The sequence below is a fragment of the Schistocerca nitens genome, chromosome 2, assembly GCF_023898315.1.
Source record: "Schistocerca nitens isolate TAMUIC-IGC-003100 chromosome 2, iqSchNite1.1, whole genome shotgun sequence".
NCBI classification, from domain to species: domain Eukaryota; kingdom Metazoa; phylum Arthropoda; class Insecta; order Orthoptera; family Acrididae; genus Schistocerca; species Schistocerca nitens.
In genome coordinates this window covers 306199125-306214753 of record NC_064615.1, presented here as the reverse complement: position 1 = coordinate 306214753, position 15629 = coordinate 306199125, and the positions used below count along the sequence as shown (strand labels likewise).

At 54.6% G+C, this 15629-nt stretch overlaps 35 non-coding genes across 35 annotated transcripts; 28 read left to right on the top strand and 7 right to left on the bottom strand.

Annotated features, from left to right (window-relative positions):
• Nucleotides 1-208: 208 nt before the first annotated feature.
• Nucleotides 209-281, top strand: Trnam-cau (transfer RNA methionine (anticodon CAU)). Its single transcript has one exon. It is a non-coding gene; the product is annotated as a tRNA-Met (tRNA).
• A 305-nt stretch (nt 282-586) lies between these two features.
• Nucleotides 587-658, top strand: Trnae-uuc (transfer RNA glutamic acid (anticodon UUC)). Its single transcript has one exon. It is a non-coding gene; the product is annotated as a tRNA-Glu (tRNA).
• Nucleotides 659-856: 198 nt separating this feature from the next.
• On the top strand, nt 857-930 carry Trnai-aau (transfer RNA isoleucine (anticodon AAU)). The gene has a single exon. It is a non-coding gene; the product is annotated as a tRNA-Ile (tRNA).
• A 602-nt stretch (nt 931-1532) lies between these two features.
• Trnag-ucc (transfer RNA glycine (anticodon UCC)) lies at nt 1533-1604 on the bottom strand. Its single transcript has one exon. It is a non-coding gene; the product is annotated as a tRNA-Gly (tRNA).
• Nucleotides 1605-1944: 340 nt separating this feature from the next.
• Trnag-gcc (transfer RNA glycine (anticodon GCC)) lies at nt 1945-2015 on the top strand. The gene has a single exon. It is a non-coding gene; the product is annotated as a tRNA-Gly (tRNA).
• Nucleotides 2016-2396: 381 nt separating this feature from the next.
• Nucleotides 2397-2469, top strand: Trnam-cau (transfer RNA methionine (anticodon CAU)). Its single transcript has one exon. It is a non-coding gene; the product is annotated as a tRNA-Met (tRNA).
• A 305-nt stretch (nt 2470-2774) lies between these two features.
• Nucleotides 2775-2846, top strand: Trnae-uuc (transfer RNA glutamic acid (anticodon UUC)). Its single transcript has one exon. It is a non-coding gene; the product is annotated as a tRNA-Glu (tRNA).
• Nucleotides 2847-3044: 198 nt separating this feature from the next.
• Nucleotides 3045-3118, top strand: Trnai-aau (transfer RNA isoleucine (anticodon AAU)). The gene has a single exon. It is a non-coding gene; the product is annotated as a tRNA-Ile (tRNA).
• A 602-nt stretch (nt 3119-3720) lies between these two features.
• Nucleotides 3721-3792, bottom strand: Trnag-ucc (transfer RNA glycine (anticodon UCC)). The gene has a single exon. It is a non-coding gene; the product is annotated as a tRNA-Gly (tRNA).
• Nucleotides 3793-4132: 340 nt separating this feature from the next.
• Trnag-gcc (transfer RNA glycine (anticodon GCC)) lies at nt 4133-4203 on the top strand. The gene has a single exon. It is a non-coding gene; the product is annotated as a tRNA-Gly (tRNA).
• Nucleotides 4204-4584: 381 nt separating this feature from the next.
• Nucleotides 4585-4657, top strand: Trnam-cau (transfer RNA methionine (anticodon CAU)). Its single transcript has one exon. It is a non-coding gene; the product is annotated as a tRNA-Met (tRNA).
• A 305-nt stretch (nt 4658-4962) lies between these two features.
• Trnae-uuc (transfer RNA glutamic acid (anticodon UUC)) lies at nt 4963-5034 on the top strand. Its single transcript has one exon. It is a non-coding gene; the product is annotated as a tRNA-Glu (tRNA).
• Nucleotides 5035-5232: 198 nt separating this feature from the next.
• On the top strand, nt 5233-5306 carry Trnai-aau (transfer RNA isoleucine (anticodon AAU)). Its single transcript has one exon. It is a non-coding gene; the product is annotated as a tRNA-Ile (tRNA).
• Nucleotides 5307-5908: 602 nt separating this feature from the next.
• Nucleotides 5909-5980, bottom strand: Trnag-ucc (transfer RNA glycine (anticodon UCC)). The gene has a single exon. It is a non-coding gene; the product is annotated as a tRNA-Gly (tRNA).
• A 340-nt stretch (nt 5981-6320) lies between these two features.
• Trnag-gcc (transfer RNA glycine (anticodon GCC)) lies at nt 6321-6391 on the top strand. The gene has a single exon. It is a non-coding gene; the product is annotated as a tRNA-Gly (tRNA).
• A 380-nt stretch (nt 6392-6771) lies between these two features.
• On the top strand, nt 6772-6844 carry Trnam-cau (transfer RNA methionine (anticodon CAU)). Its single transcript has one exon. It is a non-coding gene; the product is annotated as a tRNA-Met (tRNA).
• A 305-nt stretch (nt 6845-7149) lies between these two features.
• Trnae-uuc (transfer RNA glutamic acid (anticodon UUC)) lies at nt 7150-7221 on the top strand. Its single transcript has one exon. It is a non-coding gene; the product is annotated as a tRNA-Glu (tRNA).
• A 198-nt stretch (nt 7222-7419) lies between these two features.
• On the top strand, nt 7420-7493 carry Trnai-aau (transfer RNA isoleucine (anticodon AAU)). Its single transcript has one exon. It is a non-coding gene; the product is annotated as a tRNA-Ile (tRNA).
• A 742-nt stretch (nt 7494-8235) lies between these two features.
• On the bottom strand, nt 8236-8307 carry Trnag-ucc (transfer RNA glycine (anticodon UCC)). Its single transcript has one exon. It is a non-coding gene; the product is annotated as a tRNA-Gly (tRNA).
• A 340-nt stretch (nt 8308-8647) lies between these two features.
• On the top strand, nt 8648-8718 carry Trnag-gcc (transfer RNA glycine (anticodon GCC)). The gene has a single exon. It is a non-coding gene; the product is annotated as a tRNA-Gly (tRNA).
• A 381-nt stretch (nt 8719-9099) lies between these two features.
• On the top strand, nt 9100-9172 carry Trnam-cau (transfer RNA methionine (anticodon CAU)). The gene has a single exon. It is a non-coding gene; the product is annotated as a tRNA-Met (tRNA).
• A 305-nt stretch (nt 9173-9477) lies between these two features.
• On the top strand, nt 9478-9549 carry Trnae-uuc (transfer RNA glutamic acid (anticodon UUC)). The gene has a single exon. It is a non-coding gene; the product is annotated as a tRNA-Glu (tRNA).
• A 198-nt stretch (nt 9550-9747) lies between these two features.
• Nucleotides 9748-9821, top strand: Trnai-aau (transfer RNA isoleucine (anticodon AAU)). The gene has a single exon. It is a non-coding gene; the product is annotated as a tRNA-Ile (tRNA).
• Nucleotides 9822-10423: 602 nt separating this feature from the next.
• On the bottom strand, nt 10424-10495 carry Trnag-ucc (transfer RNA glycine (anticodon UCC)). Its single transcript has one exon. It is a non-coding gene; the product is annotated as a tRNA-Gly (tRNA).
• Nucleotides 10496-10835: 340 nt separating this feature from the next.
• Nucleotides 10836-10906, top strand: Trnag-gcc (transfer RNA glycine (anticodon GCC)). Its single transcript has one exon. It is a non-coding gene; the product is annotated as a tRNA-Gly (tRNA).
• Nucleotides 10907-11287: 381 nt separating this feature from the next.
• Nucleotides 11288-11360, top strand: Trnam-cau (transfer RNA methionine (anticodon CAU)). The gene has a single exon. It is a non-coding gene; the product is annotated as a tRNA-Met (tRNA).
• A 305-nt stretch (nt 11361-11665) lies between these two features.
• On the top strand, nt 11666-11737 carry Trnae-uuc (transfer RNA glutamic acid (anticodon UUC)). Its single transcript has one exon. It is a non-coding gene; the product is annotated as a tRNA-Glu (tRNA).
• A 198-nt stretch (nt 11738-11935) lies between these two features.
• On the top strand, nt 11936-12009 carry Trnai-aau (transfer RNA isoleucine (anticodon AAU)). The gene has a single exon. It is a non-coding gene; the product is annotated as a tRNA-Ile (tRNA).
• Nucleotides 12010-12611: 602 nt separating this feature from the next.
• Trnag-ucc (transfer RNA glycine (anticodon UCC)) lies at nt 12612-12683 on the bottom strand. Its single transcript has one exon. It is a non-coding gene; the product is annotated as a tRNA-Gly (tRNA).
• A 340-nt stretch (nt 12684-13023) lies between these two features.
• Trnag-gcc (transfer RNA glycine (anticodon GCC)) lies at nt 13024-13094 on the top strand. The gene has a single exon. It is a non-coding gene; the product is annotated as a tRNA-Gly (tRNA).
• Nucleotides 13095-13474: 380 nt separating this feature from the next.
• On the top strand, nt 13475-13547 carry Trnam-cau (transfer RNA methionine (anticodon CAU)). The gene has a single exon. It is a non-coding gene; the product is annotated as a tRNA-Met (tRNA).
• A 305-nt stretch (nt 13548-13852) lies between these two features.
• On the top strand, nt 13853-13924 carry Trnae-uuc (transfer RNA glutamic acid (anticodon UUC)). Its single transcript has one exon. It is a non-coding gene; the product is annotated as a tRNA-Glu (tRNA).
• A 198-nt stretch (nt 13925-14122) lies between these two features.
• On the top strand, nt 14123-14196 carry Trnai-aau (transfer RNA isoleucine (anticodon AAU)). Its single transcript has one exon. It is a non-coding gene; the product is annotated as a tRNA-Ile (tRNA).
• A 602-nt stretch (nt 14197-14798) lies between these two features.
• On the bottom strand, nt 14799-14870 carry Trnag-ucc (transfer RNA glycine (anticodon UCC)). Its single transcript has one exon. It is a non-coding gene; the product is annotated as a tRNA-Gly (tRNA).
• A 340-nt stretch (nt 14871-15210) lies between these two features.
• Nucleotides 15211-15281, top strand: Trnag-gcc (transfer RNA glycine (anticodon GCC)). Its single transcript has one exon. It is a non-coding gene; the product is annotated as a tRNA-Gly (tRNA).
• Nucleotides 15282-15629: the final 348 nt, after the last annotated feature.

Here is a 15629-nt window from a genome sequence, read left to right as displayed (position 1 = left end):
AGTTGCTGTGTCCAGGTGCCTCCGAGGCACTGAACGTTAACGACAAGGAGTGCTGCCTATCGTTTGCAAAAGCTGCAGCAACACCGCAATCAACTGGGCTGGCAATGCACGTGTAGCAACAGAACACGTTATCCAGGAAGTACAGTGTCTTTACGTCTAACATTGGGTGTGGTACTTAGCCAGTTTCCAGGACAAGCGCTTCACCTGTGCCTCGGTAGCGCAGTAGGCAGCGCGTAAGTCTCATAATCTTAAGGTCGTGAGTTCGATCCTCACCCGGGGCATTTAATTTTCTGTGACTGATGGTGATGCTGTTGCTAGGGCACCAACTTATTTCTTGTTTGTTATCCACAACGTTTTCAACGCTTCAGCGGGAAAATGTTTACTCCCTGTTATTGCTACTTACAGCTTCCCTTTTCCTCTTCTCCTAGCACAGCATGAAGCCAAAAACATTGCTCTGAGACGTTTGAGGTGCGCGCCTTGCCAGTCAGTATGCGCAAAGACGCTCGCAAAGAGAGAAGGGCGCCGACGCGGGACACGACACGAAATGCTACAAGCGACCGTCCGATCCGCGTCAGGAACGCCCACATCCGGTGTGGTCTAGTGGCTAGGATACCTGGCTTTCACCCAGGAGGCCCGGGTTCGATTCCCGGTACCGGAACGGAACTTTTTCCACACGAATCGTGACAAGTTTGAGCTGTCCGAGCTGCCGTTTCCCGTCCTGCTCGCAATATATCTACTGTTTCGTGACCGTCAGCAGAGTATAGACGAGGGAAGCAGACATCCGACGACCATAGAAATGGTGTACGGCTTCATGCCATACGTTTGCAGCGTAGGGCTGAGCGAGCGCAACTGTCGAGGCCCGTTAGCTCAGTTGGTTAGAGCGTCGTGCTAATAACGCGAAGGTCGTGGGTTCGATCCCCCCACGGGCCACAACGCTTTTACTACCACGAAAAGGCAGCGCCGATTTCAGCTGGCGAGTGTGATGACCAAAACATCATCACCCTGCGTGGAAGTTGACAGAGGATCCGAACCCGACTTGTCGGGAAGCGCTACAGCATTCACTCGGCAATGGCCATAATATGTTGAATACACTGGTTCTCAACCGATAAAGAGAAGATGAAAGGAAATGTCCGATTGCCGATGCGTAACAACTTTGGCCCTTGTCGGTACTTGGGCGGGAGAGCGCATGGGGACACAGGGTACTGTTGGCAGTTTTACTTCCTATTTTTCTTTCTCCTTTGTTTTCGGAGCTACAGCCCGATTCGGTCAGGGAGACGCCACCGTGAAATGAACGGGCGTGCTGTGTGTACATCGCCTCGCCTCTCCTTACCTCTCTCAGTCGTTTCTCGTGCTTGTCGTTTTGATATAGGCCGATTGGAGAGCGTCAGCTCTCGCGTCAGCTGAGCAAAGTCGAGACAAGTCGAGACAGTCGAGACACACTATAGGCTGGTCTGCAGCGAGTAAGAGGGGGAAAAAACATTAAGTTAAGGGCGCGTGGCGAAAGTACTCATACGTGACATTAAAAAGCCTGTTGCGGTGGCCGGGAATCGAACCCGGACCAACTGCTTGGAAGGCAACTATGCTGACCATTACACCACCACCGCACAAGCGAGCGCCCCGACGCCGCGCTGTGTCGGCTTCCCGCCTGTCGGCAGCGGCCGAAGGTGATCGTACCTGGCAGGCGCATTTCGAGGTAGGCTAGGGGAGCACATCCAGGCGCGTTCGGACAGCGTATCCGCGCACATTTCGCATCCTTGGCAAGAGTCGGCGCCGGCGACGCAAGAGTACGCAGAGGACCGCGTTCTGGCGGCATTTTTAAGCAGTACAGTGCAGGATTCAGCGTCTGCAGCATCTTCTCGACAGAATGCTACGGCGCTTGACGGCAGTCCCACTTTCCCTTGAGACATCTGCTCGGGAAGCAGCGTGCAGTTACTACCGGCCCGAGCATCGGTGGTTCAGTGGCAGAGTGCTCGCCTGCCACGCGGGCGGCCCGGGTTCGATTCCCGGCCGATGCATCATTTTGCTTTTCCCACGATAATGCTGCCGTGTGGCTTGCGCGCTTGAGATGCACGATCCACATGAATGTATAGCTGGATTCCCTTGAGAAGAACCGAGAACGCAGCACTCGCGGGTCCCCACTAGGACGCTCGCATGGTGTTCTACAGACTAGCGTCGGCCTGGCCTCACAAGTTGCTGTGTCCAGGTGCCTCCGAGGCACTGAACGTTAACGACAAGGAGTGCTGCCTATCGTTTGCAAAAGCTGCAGCAACACCGCAATCAACTGGGCTGGCAATGCACGTGTAGCAACAGAACACGTTATCCAGGAAGTACAGTGTCTTTACGTCTAACATTGGGTGTGGTACTTAGCCAGTTTCCAGGACAAGCGCTTCACCTGTGCCTCGGTAGCGCAGTAGGCAGCGCGTAAGTCTCATAATCTTAAGGTCGTGAGTTCGATCCTCACCCGGGGCATTTAATTTTCTGTGACTGATGGTGATGCTGTTGCTAGGGCACCAACTTATTTCTTGTTTGTTATCCACAACGTTTTCAACGCTTCAGCGGGAAAATGTTTACTCCCTGTTATTGCTACTTACAGCTTCCCTTTTCCTCTTCTCCTAGCACAGCATGAAGCCAAAAACATTGCTCTGAGACGTTTGAGGTGCGCGCCTTGCCAGTCAGTATGCGCAAAGACGCTCGCAAAGAGAGAAGGGCGCCGACGCGGGACACGACACGAAATGCTACAAGCGACCGTCCGATCCGCGTCAGGAACGCCCACATCCGGTGTGGTCTAGTGGCTAGGATACCTGGCTTTCACCCAGGAGGCCCGGGTTCGATTCCCGGTACCGGAACGGAACTTTTTCCACACGAATCGTGACAAGTTTGAGCTGTCCGAGCTGCCGTTTCCCGTCCTGCTCGCAATATATCTACTGTTTCGTGACCGTCAGCAGAGTATAGACGAGGGAAGCAGACATCCGACGACCATAGAAATGGTGTACGGCTTCATGCCATACGTTTGCAGCGTAGGGCTGAGCGAGCGCAACTGTCGAGGCCCGTTAGCTCAGTTGGTTAGAGCGTCGTGCTAATAACGCGAAGGTCGTGGGTTCGATCCCCCCACGGGCCACAACGCTTTTACTACCACGAAAAGGCAGCGCCGATTTCAGCTGGCGAGTGTGATGACCAAAACATCATCACCCTGCGTGGAAGTTGACAGAGGATCCGAACCCGACTTGTCGGGAAGCGCTACAGCATTCACTCGGCAATGGCCATAATATGTTGAATACACTGGTTCTCAACCGATAAAGAGAAGATGAAAGGAAATGTCCGATTGCCGATGCGTAACAACTTTGGCCCTTGTCGGTACTTGGGCGGGAGAGCGCATGGGGACACAGGGTACTGTTGGCAGTTTTACTTCCTATTTTTCTTTCTCCTTTGTTTTCGGAGCTACAGCCCGATTCGGTCAGGGAGACGCCACCGTGAAATGAACGGGCGTGCTGTGTGTACATCGCCTCGCCTCTCCTTACCTCTCTCAGTCGTTTCTCGTGCTTGTCGTTTTGATATAGGCCGATTGGAGAGCGTCAGCTCTCGCGTCAGCTGAGCAAAGTCGAGACAAGTCGAGACAGTCGAGACACACTATAGGCTGGTCTGCAGCGAGTAAGAGGGGGAAAAAACATTAAGTTAAGGGCGCGTGGCGAAAGTACTCATACGTGACATTAAAAAGCCTGTTGCGGTGGCCGGGAATCGAACCCGGACCAACTGCTTGGAAGGCAACTATGCTGACCATTACACCACCACCGCACAAGCGAGCGCCCCGACGCCGCGCTGTGTCGGCTTCCCGCCTGTCGGCAGCGGCCGAAGGTGATCGTACCTGGCAGGCGCATTTCGAGGTAGGCTAGGGGAGCACATCCAGGCGCGTTCGGACAGCGTATCCGCGCACATTTCGCATCCTTGGCAAGAGTCGGCGCCGGCGACGCAAGAGTACGCAGAGGACCGCGTTCTGGCGGCATTTTTAAGCAGTACAGTGCAGGATTCAGCGTCTGCAGCATCTTCTCGACAGAATGCTACGGCGCTTGACGGCAGTCCCACTTTCCCTTGAGACATCTGCTCGGGAAGCAGCGTGCAGTTACTACCGGCCCGAGCATCGGTGGTTCAGTGGCAGAGTGCTCGCCTGCCACGCGGGCGGCCCGGGTTCGATTCCCGGCCGATGCATCATTTTGCTTTTCCCACGATAATGCTGCCGTGTGGCTTGCGCGCTTGAGATGCACGATCCACATGAATGTATAGCTGGATTCCCTTGAGAAGAACCGAGAACGCAGCACTCGCGGGTCCCCACTAGGACGCTCGCATGGTGTTCTACAGACTAGCGTCGGCCTGGCCTCACAAGTTGCTGTGTCCAGGTGCCTCCGAGGCACTGAACGTTAACGACAAGGAGTGCTGCCTATCGTTTGCAAAAGCTGCAGCAACACCGCAATCAACTGGGCTGGCAATGCACGTGTAGCAACAGAACACGTTATCCAGGAAGTACAGTGTCTTTACGTCTAACATTGGGTGTGGTACTTAGCCAGTTTCCAGGACAAGCGCTTCACCTGTGCCTCGGTAGCGCAGTAGGCAGCGCGTAAGTCTCATAATCTTAAGGTCGTGAGTTCGATCCTCACCCGGGGCATTTAATTTTCTGTGACTGATGGTGATGCTGTTGCTAGGGCACCAACTTATTTCTTGTTTGTTATCCACAACGTTTTCAACGCTTCAGCGGGAAAATGTTTACTCCCTGTTATTGCTACTTACAGCTTCCCTTTTCCTCTTCTCCTAGCACAGCATGAAGCCAAAAACATTGCTCTGAGACGTTTGAGGTGCGCGCCTTGCCAGTCAGTATGCGCAAAGACGCTCGCAAAGAGAGAAGGGCGCCGACGCGGGACACGACACGAAATGCTACAAGCGACCGTCCGATCCGCGTCAGGAACGCCCACATCCGGTGTGGTCTAGTGGCTAGGATACCTGGCTTTCACCCAGGAGGCCCGGGTTCGATTCCCGGTACCGGAACGGAACTTTTTCCACACGAATCGTGACAAGTTTGAGCTGTCCGAGCTGCCGTTTCCCGTCCTGCTCGCAATATATCTACTGTTTCGTGACCGTCAGCAGAGTATAGACGAGGGAAGCAGACATCCGACGACCATAGAAATGGTGTACGGCTTCATGCCATACGTTTGCAGCGTAGGGCTGAGCGAGCGCAACTGTCGAGGCCCGTTAGCCCAGTTGGTTAGAGCGTCGTGCTAATAACGCGAAGGTCGTGGGTTCGATCCCCCCACGGGCCACAACGCTTTTACTACCACGAAAAGGCAGCGCCGATTTCAGCTGGCGAGTGTGATGACCAAAACATCATCACCCTGCGTGGAAGTTGACAGAGGATCCGAACCCGACTTGTCGGGAAGCGCTACAGCATTCACTCGGCAATGGCCATAATATGTTGAATACACTGGTTCTCAACCGATAAAGAGAAGATGAAAGGAAATGTCCGATTGCCGATGCGTAACAACTTTGGCCCTTGTCGGTACTTGGGCGGGAGAGCGCATGGGGACACAGGGTACTGTTGGCAGTTTTACTTCCTATTTTTCTTTCTCCTTTGTTTTCGGAGCTACAGCCCGATTCGGTCAGGGAGACGCCACCGTGAAATGAACGGGCGTGCTGTGTGTACATCGCCTCGCCTCTCCTTACCTCTCTCAGTCGTTTCTCGTGCTTGTCGTTTTGATATAGGCCGATTGGAGAGCGTCAGCTCTCGCGTCAGCTGAGCAAAGTCGAGACAAGTCGAGACAGTCGAGACACACTATAGGCTGGTCTGCAGCGAGTAAGAGGGGGAAAAAACATTAAGTTAAGGGCGCGTGGCGAAAGTACTCATACGTGACATTAAAAAGCCTGTTGCGGTGGCCGGGAATCGAACCCGGACCAACTGCTTGGAAGGCAACTATGCTGACCATTACACCACCACCGCACAAGCGAGCGCCCCGACGCCGCGCTGTGTCGGCTTCCCGCCTGTCGGCAGCGGCCGAAGGTGATCGTACCTGGCAGGCGCATTTCGAGGTAGGCTAGGGGAGCACATCCAGGCGCGTTCGGACAGCGTATCCGCGCACATTTCGCATCCTTGGCAAGAGTCGGCGCCGGCGACGCAAGAGTACGCAGAGGACCGCGTTCTGGCGGCATTTTTAAGCAGTACAGTGCAGGATTCAGCGTCTGCAGCATCTTCTCGACAGAATGCTACGGCGCTTGACGGCAGTCCCACTTTCCCTTGAGACATCTGCTCGGGAAGCAGCGTGCAGTTACTACCGGCCCGAGCATCGGTGGTTCAGTGGTAGAATGCTCGCCTGCCACGCGGGCGGCCCGGGTTCGATTCCCGGCCGATGCATCATTTTGCTTTTCCCACGATAATGCTGCCGTGTGGCTTGCGCGCTTGAGATGCACGATCCACATGAATGTATAGCAGGATTCCCTTGAGAAGAACCGAGAACGCAGCACTCGCGGGTCCCCACTAGGACGCTCGCATGGTGTTCTACAGACTAGCGTCGGCCTGGCCTCGCAAGTTGCTGTGTCCAGGTGCCTCCGAGGCACTGAACGTTAACGACAAGGAGTGCTGCCTATCGTTTGCAAATCTGCAGCAACACCGCAATCAACTGGGCTGGCAATGCACGTGTAGCAACAGAACACGTTATCCAGGAAGTACAGTGTCTTTACGTCTAACATTGGGTGTGGTACTTAGCCAGTTTCCAGGACAAGCGCTTCACCTGTGCCTCGGTAGCGCAGTAGGCAGCGCGTAAGTCTCATAATCTTAAGGTCGTGAGTTTGATCCTCACCCGGGGCATTTAATTTTCTGTGACTGATGGTGATGCTGTTGCTAGGGCACCAACTTATTTCTTGTTTTTTATCCACAACGTTTTCAACGCTTCAGCGGGAAAATGTTTACTCCCTGTTATTGCTACTTACAGCTTCCCTTTTCCTCTTCTCCTAGCACAGCATGAAGCCAAAAACATTGCTCTGAGACGTTTGAGGTGCGCGCCTTGCCAGTCAGTATGCGCAAAGACGCTCGCAAAGAGAGAAGGGCGCCGACGCGGGACACGACACGAAATGCTACAAGCGACCGTCCGATCCGCCGCAGGAACGCCCGCATCCGGTGTGGTCTAGTGGCTAGGATACCTGGCTTTCACCCAGGAGGCCCGGGTTCGATTCCCGGTACCGGAACGGAACTTTTTCCACACGAATCGTGACAAGTTTGAGCTGTCCGAGCTGCCGTTTCCCGTCCTGCTCGCAATATATCTACTGTTTCGTGACCGTCAGCAGAGTATAGACGAGGGAAGCAGACATCCGACGACCATAGAAATGGTGTACGGCTTCATGCCATACGTTTGCAGCGTAGGGCTGAGCGAGTGCAACTGTCGAGGCCCGTTAGCTCAGTTGGTTAGAGCGTCGTGCTAATAACGCGAAGGTCGTGGGTTCGATCCCCCCACGGGCCACAACGCTTTTACTACCACGAAAAGGCAGCGCCGATTTCAGCTGGCGAGTGTGATGACCAAAACATCATCACCCTGCGTGGAAGTTGACAGAGGATCCGAACCCGACTTGTCGGGAAGCGCTACAGCATTCACTCGGCAATGGCCATAATATGTTGAATACACTGGTTCTCAACCGATAAAGAGAAGATGAAAGGAAATGTCCGATTGCCGATGCGTAACAACTTTGGCCCTTGTCGGTACTTGGGCGGGAGAGCGCATGGGGACACAGGGTACTGTTGGCAGTTTTACTTCCTATTTTTCTTTCTCCTTTGTTTTCGGAGCTACAGCCCGATTCGGTCAGGGAGACGCCACCGTGAAATGAACGGGCGTGCTGTGTGTACATCGCCTCGCCTCTCCTTACCTCTCTCAGTCGTTTCTCGTGCTTGTCGTTTTGATATAGGCCGATTGGAGAGCGTCAGCTCTCGCGTCAGCTGAGCAAAGTCGAGACAAGTCGAGACAAGTCGAGACAAGTCGAGACAAGTCGAGACAAGTCGAGACAAGTCGAGACAAGTCGAGACAAGTCGAGACAAGTCGAGACAAGTCGAGACAAGTCGAGACAAGTCGAGACAAGTCGAGACAAGTCGAGACAAGTCGAGACAGTCGAGACACACTATAGGCTGGTCTGCAGCGAGTAAGAGGGGGAAAAAACATTAAGTTAAGGGCGCGTGGCGAAAGTACTCATACGTGACATTAAAAAGCCTGTTGCGGTGGCCGGGAATCGAACCCGGACCAACTGCTTGGAAGGCAACTATGCTGACCATTACACCACCACCGCACAAGCGAGCGCCCCGACGCCGCGCTGTGTCGGCTTCCCGCCTGTCGGCAGCGGCCGAAGGTGATCGTACCTGGCAGGCGCATTTCGAGGTAGGCTAGGGGAGCACATCCAGGCGCGTTCGGACAGCGTATCCGCGCACATTTCGCATCCTTGGCAAGAGTCGGCGCCGGCGACGCAAGAGTACGCAGAGGACCGCGTTCTGGCGGCATTTTTAAGCAGTACAGTGCAGGATTCAGCGTCTGCAGCATCTTCTCGACAGAATGCTACGGCGCTTGACGGCAGTCCCACTTTCCCTTGAGACATCTGCTCGGGAAGCAGCGTGCAGTTACTACCGGCCCGAGCATCGGTGGTTCAGTGGCAGAGTGCTCGCCTGCCACGCGGGCGGCCCGGGTTCGATTCCCGGCCGATGCATCATTTTGCTTTTCCCACGATAATGCTGCCGTGTGGCTTGCGCGCTTGAGATGCACGATCCACATGAATGTATAGCTGGATTCCCTTGAGAAGAACCGAGAACGCAGCACTCGCGGGTCCCCACTAGGACGCTCGCATGGTGTTCTACAGACTAGCGTCGGCCTGGCCTCACAAGTTGCTGTGTCCAGGTGCCTCCGAGGCACTGAACGTTAACGACAAGGAGTGCTGCCTATCGTTTGCAAAAGCTGCAGCAACACCGCAATCAACTGGGCTGGCAATGCACGTGTAGCAACAGAACACGTTATCCAGGAAGTACAGTGTCTTTACGTCTAACATTGGGTGTGGTACTTAGCCAGTTTCCAGGACAAGCGCTTCACCTGTGCCTCGGTAGCGCAGTAGGCAGCGCGTAAGTCTCATAATCTTAAGGTCGTGAGTTCGATCCTCACCCGGGGCATTTAATTTTCTGTGACTGATGGTGATGCTGTTGCTAGGGCACCAACTTATTTCTTGTTTGTTATCCACAACGTTTTCAACGCTTCAGCGGGAAAATGTTTACTCCCTGTTATTGCTACTTACAGCTTCCCTTTTCCTCTTCTCCTAGCACAGCATGAAGCCAAAAACATTGCTCTGAGACGTTTGAGGTGCGCGCCTTGCCAGTCAGTATGCGCAAAGACGCTCGCAAAGAGAGAAGGGCGCCGACGCGGGACACGACACGAAATGCTACAAGCGACCGTCCGATCCGCGTCAGGAACGCCCACATCCGGTGTGGTCTAGTGGCTAGGATACCTGGCTTTCACCCAGGAGGCCCGGGTTCGATTCCCGGTACCGGAACGGAACTTTTTCCACACGAATCGTGACAAGTTTGAGCTGTCCGAGCTGCCGTTTCCCGTCCTGCTCGCAATATATCTACTGTTTCGTGACCGTCAGCAGAGTATAGACGAGGGAAGCAGACATCCGACGACCATAGAAATGGTGTACGGCTTCATGCCATACGTTTGCAGCGTAGGGCTGAGCGAGCGCAACTGTCGAGGCCCGTTAGCTCAGTTGGTTAGAGCGTCGTGCTAATAACGCGAAGGTCGTGGGTTCGATCCCCCCACGGGCCACAACGCTTTTACTACCACGAAAAGGCAGCGCCGATTTCAGCTGGCGAGTGTGATGACCAAAACATCATCACCCTGCGTGGAAGTTGACAGAGGATCCGAACCCGACTTGTCGGGAAGCGCTACAGCATTCACTCGGCAATGGCCATAATATGTTGAATACACTGGTTCTCAACCGATAAAGAGAAGATGAAAGGAAATGTCCGATTGCCGATGCGTAACAACTTTGGCCCTTGTCGGTACTTGGGCGGGAGAGCGCATGGGGACACAGGGTACTGTTGGCAGTTTTACTTCCTATTTTTCTTTCTCCTTTGTTTTCGGAGCTACAGCCCGATTCGGTCAGGGAGACGCCACCGTGAAATGAACGGGCGTGCTGTGTGTACATCGCCTCGCCTCTCCTTACCTCTCTCAGTCGTTTCTCGTGCTTGTCGTTTTGATATAGGCCGATTGGAGAGCGTCAGCTCTCGCGTCAGCTGAGCAAAGTCGAGACAAGTCGAGACAGTCGAGACACACTATAGGCTGGTCTGCAGCGAGTAAGAGGGGGAAAAAACATTAAGTTAAGGGCGCGTGGCGAAAGTACTCATACGTGACATTAAAAAGCCTGTTGCGGTGGCCGGGAATCGAACCCGGACCAACTGCTTGGAAGGCAACTATGCTGACCATTACACCACCACCGCACAAGCGAGCGCCCCGACGCCGCGCTGTGTCGGCTTCCCGCCTGTCGGCAGCGGCCGAAGGTGATCGTACCTGGCAGGCGCATTTCGAGGTAGGCTAGGGGAGCACATCCAGGCGCGTTCGGACAGCGTATCCGCGCACATTTCGCATCCTTGGCAAGAGTCGGCGCCGGCGACGCAAGAGTACGCAGAGGACCGCGTTCTGGCGGCATTTTTAAGCAGTACAGTGCAGGATTCAGCGTCTGCAGCATCTTCTCGACAGAATGCTACGGCGCTTGACGGCAGTCCCACTTTCCCTTGAGACATCTGCTCGGGAAGCAGCGTGCAGTTACTACCGGCCCGAGCATCGGTGGTTCAGTGGTAGAATGCTCGCCTGCCACGCGGGCGGCCCGGGTTCGATTCCCGGCCGATGCATCATTTTGCTTTTCCCACGATAATGCTGCCGTGTGGCTTGCGCGCTTGAGATGCACGATCCACATGAATGTATAGCAGGATTCCCTTGAGAAGAACCGAGAACGCAGCACTCGCGGGTCCCCACTAGGACGCTCGCATGGTGTTCTACAGACTAGCGTCGGCCTGGCCTCGCAAGTTGCTGTGTCCAGGTGCCTCCGAGGCACTGAACGTTAACGACAAGGAGTGCTGCCTATCGTTTGCAAAAGCTGCAGCAACACCGCAATCAACTGGGCTGGCAATGCACGTGTAGCAACAGAACACGTTATCCAGGAAGTACAGTGTCTTTACGTCTAACATTGGGTGTGGTACTTAGCCAGTTTCCAGGACAAGCGCTTCACCTGTGCCTCGGTAGCGCAGTAGGCAGCGCGTAAGTCTCATAATCTTAAGGTCGTGAGTTCGATCCTCACCCGGGGCATTTAATTTTCTGTGACTGATGGTGATGCTGTTGCTAGGGCACCAACTTATTTCTTGTTTGTTATCCACAACGTTTTCAACGCTTCAGCGGGAAAATGTTTACTCCCTGTTATTGCTACTTACAGCTTCCCTTTTCCTCTTCTCCTAGCACAGCATGAAGCCAAAAACATTGCTCTGAGACGTTTGAGGTGCGCGCCTTGCCAGTCAGTATGCGCAAAGACGCTCGCAAAGAGAGAAGGGCGCCGACGCGGGACACGACACGAAATGCTACAAGCGACCGTCCGATCCGCGTCAGGAACGCCCACATCCGGTGTGGTCTAGTGGCTAGGATACCTGGCTTTCACCCAGGAGGCCCGGGTTCGATTCCCGGTACCGGAACGGAACTTTTTCCACACGAATCGTGACAAGTTTGAGCTGTCCGAGCTGCCGTTTCCCGTCCTGCTCGCAATATATCTACTGTTTCGTGACCGTCAGCAGAGTATAGACGAGGGAAGCAGACATCCGACGACCATAGAAATGGTGTACGGCTTCATGCCATACGTTTGCAGCGTAGGGCTGAGCGAGCGCAACTGTCGAGGCCCGTTAGCTCAGTTGGTTAGAGCGTCGTGCTAATAACGCGAAGGTCGTGGGTTCGATCCCCCCACGGGCCACAACGCTTTTACTACCACGAAAAGGCAGCGCCGATTTCAGCTGGCGAGTGTGATGACCAAAACATCATCACCCTGCGTGGAAGTTGACAGAGGATCCGAACCCGACTTGTCGGGAAGCGCTACAGCATTCACTCGGCAATGGCCATAATATGTTGAATACACTGGTTCTCAACCGATAAAGAGAAGATGAAAGGAAATGTCCGATTGCCGATGCGTAACAACTTTGGCCCTTGTCGGTACTTGGGCGGGAGAGCGCATGGGGACACAGGGTACTGTTGGCAGTTTTACTTCCTATTTTTCTTTCTCCTTTGTTTTCGGAGCTACAGCCCGATTCGGTCAGGGAGACGCCACCGTGAAATGAACGGGCGTGCTGTGTGTACATCGCCTCGCCTCTCCTTACCTCTCTCAGTCGTTTCTCGTGCTTGTCGTTTTGATATAGGCCGATTGGAGAGCGTCAGCTCTCGCGTCAGCTGAGCAAAGTCGAGACAAGTCGAGACAGTCGAGACACACTATAGGCTGGTCTGCAGCGAGTAAGAGGGGGAAAAAACATTAAGTTAAGGGCGCGTGGCGAAAGTACTCATACGTGACATTAAAAAGCCTGTTGCGGTGGCCGGGAATCGAACCCGGACCAACTGCTTGGAAGGCAACTATGCTGACCATTACACCACCACCGCACAAGCGAGCGCCCCGACGCCGCGCTGTGTCGGCTTCCCGCCTGTCGGCAGCGGCCGAAGGTGATCGTACCTGGCAGGCGCATTTCGAGGTAGGCTAGGGGAGCACATCCAGGCGCGTTCGGACAGCGTATCCGCGCACATTTCGCATCCTTGGCAAGAGTCGGCGCCGGCGACGCAAGAGTACGCAGAGGACCGCGTTCTGGCGGCATTTTTAAGCAGTACAGTGCAGGATTCAGCGTCTGCAGCATCTTCTCGACAGAATGCTACGGCGCTTGACGGCAGTCCCACTTTCCCTTGAGACATCTGCTCGGGAAGCAGCGTGCAGTTACTACCGGCCCGAGCATCGGTGGTTCAGTGGTAGAATGCTCGCCTGCCACGCGGGCGGCCCGGGTTCGATTCCCGGCCGATGCATCATTTTGCTTTTCCCACGATAATGCTGCCGTGTGGCTTGCGCGCTTGAGATGCACGATCCACATGAATGTATAGCAGGATTCCCTTGAGAAGAACCGAGAACGCAGCACTCGCGGGTCCCCACTAGGACGCTCGCATGGTGTTCTACAGACTAGCGTCGGCCTGGCCTCGCAAGTTGCTGTGTCCAGGTGCCTCCGAGGCACTGAACGTTAACGACAAGGAGTGCTGCCTATCGTTTGCAAATCTGCAGCAACACCGCAATCAACTGGGCTGGCAATGCACGTGTAGCAACAGAACACGTTATCCAGGAAGTACAGTGTCTTTACGTCTAACATTGGGTGTGGTACTTACCCAGTTTCCAGGACAAGCGCTTCACCTGTGCCTCGGTAGCGCAGTAGGCAGCGCGTAAGTCTCATAATCTTAAGGTCGTGAGTTTGATCCTCACCCGGGGCATTTAATTTTCTGTGACTGATGGTGATGCTGTTGCTAGGGCACCAACTTATTTCTTGTTTTTTATCCACAACGTTTTCAACGCTTCAGCGGGAAAATGTTTACTCCCTGTTATTGCTACTTACAGCTTCCCTTTTCCTCTTCTCCTAGCACAGCATGAAGCCAAAAACATTGCTCTGAGACGTTTGAGGTGCGCGCCTTGCCAGTCAGTATGCGCAAAGACGCTCGCAAAGAGAGAAGGGCGCCGACGCGGGACACGACACGAAATGCTACAAGCGACCGTCCGATCCGCCGCAGGAACGCCCGCATCCGGTGTGGTCTAGTGGCTAGGATACCTGGCTTTCACCCAGGAGGCCCGGGTTCGATTCCCGGTACCGGAACGGAACTTTTTCCACACGAATCGTGACAAGTTTGAGCTGTCCGAGCTGCCGTTTCCCGTCCTGCTCGCAATATATCTACTGTTTCGTGACCGTCAGCAGAGTATAGACGAGGGAAGCAGACATCCGACGACCATAGAAATGGTGTACGGCTTCATGCCATACGTTTGCAGCGTAGGGCTGAGCGAGTGCAACTGTCGAGGCCCGTTAGCTCAGTTGGTTAGAGCGTCGTGCTAATAACGCGAAGGTCGTGGGTTCGATCCCCCCACGGGCCACAACGCTTTTACTACCACGAAAAGGCAGCGCCGATTTCAGCTGGCGAGTGTGATGACCAAAACATCATCACCCTGCGTGGAAGTTGACAGAGGATCCGAACCCGACTTGTCGGGAAGCGCTACAGCATTCACTCGGCAATGGCCATAATATGTTGAATACACTGGTTCTCAACCGATAAAGAGAAGATGAAAGGAAATGTCCGATTGCCGATGCGTAACAACTTTGGCCCTTGTCGGTACTTGGGCGGGAGAGCGCATGGGGACACAGGGTACTGTTGGCAGTTTTACTTCCTATTTTTCTTTCTCCTTTGTTTTCGGAGCTACAGCCCGATTCGGTCAGGGAGACGCCACCGTGAAATGAACGGGCGTGCTGTGTGTACATCGCCTCGCCTCTCCTTACCTCTCTCAGTCGTTTCTCGTGCTTGTCGTTTTGATATAGGCCGATTGGAGAGCGTCAGCTCTCGCGTCAGCTGAGCAAAGTCGAGACAAGTCGAGACAGTCGAGACACACTATAGGCTGGTCTGCAGCGAGTAAGAGGGGGAAAAAACATTAAGTTAAGGGCGCGTGGCGAAAGTACTCATACGTGACATTAAAAAGCCTGTTGCGGTGGCCGGGAATCGAACCCGGACCAACTGCTTGGAAGGCAACTATGCTGACCATTACACCACCACCGCACAAGCGAGCGCCCCGACGCCGCGCTGTGTCGGCTTCCCGCCTGTCGGCAGCGGCCGAAGGTGATCGTACCTGGCAGGCGCATTTCGAGGTAGGCTAGGGGAGCACATCCAGGCGCGTTCGGACAGCGTATCCGCGCACATTTCGCATCCTTGGCAAGAGTCGGCGCCGGCGACGCAAGAGTACGCAGAGGACCGCGTTCTGGCGGCATTTTTAAGCAGTACAGTGCAGGATTCAGCGTCTGCAGCATCTTCTCGACAGAATGCTACGGCGCTTGACGGCAGTCCCACTTTCCCTTGAGACATCTGCTCGGGAAGCAGCGTGCAGTTACTACCGGCCCGAGCATCGGTGGTTCAGTGGCAGAGTGCTCGCCTGCCACGCGGGCGGCCCGGGTTCGATTCCCGGCCGATGCATCATTTTGCTTTTCCCACGATAATGCTGCCGTGTGGCTTGCGCGCTTGAGATGCACGATCCACATGAATGTATAGCTGGATTCCCTTGAGAAGAACCGAGAACGCAGCACTCGCGGGTCCCCACTAGGACGCTCGCATGGTGTTCTACAGACTAGCGTCGGCCTGGCCTCACAAGTTGCTGTGTCCAGGTGCCTCCGAGGCACTGAACGTTAACGACAAGGAGTGCTGCCTATCGTTTGCAAAAGCTGCAGCAACACCGCAATCAACTGGGCTGGCAATGCACGTGTAGCAACAGAACACGTTATCCAGGAAGTACAGTGTCTTTACGTCTAACATTGGGTGTGGTAC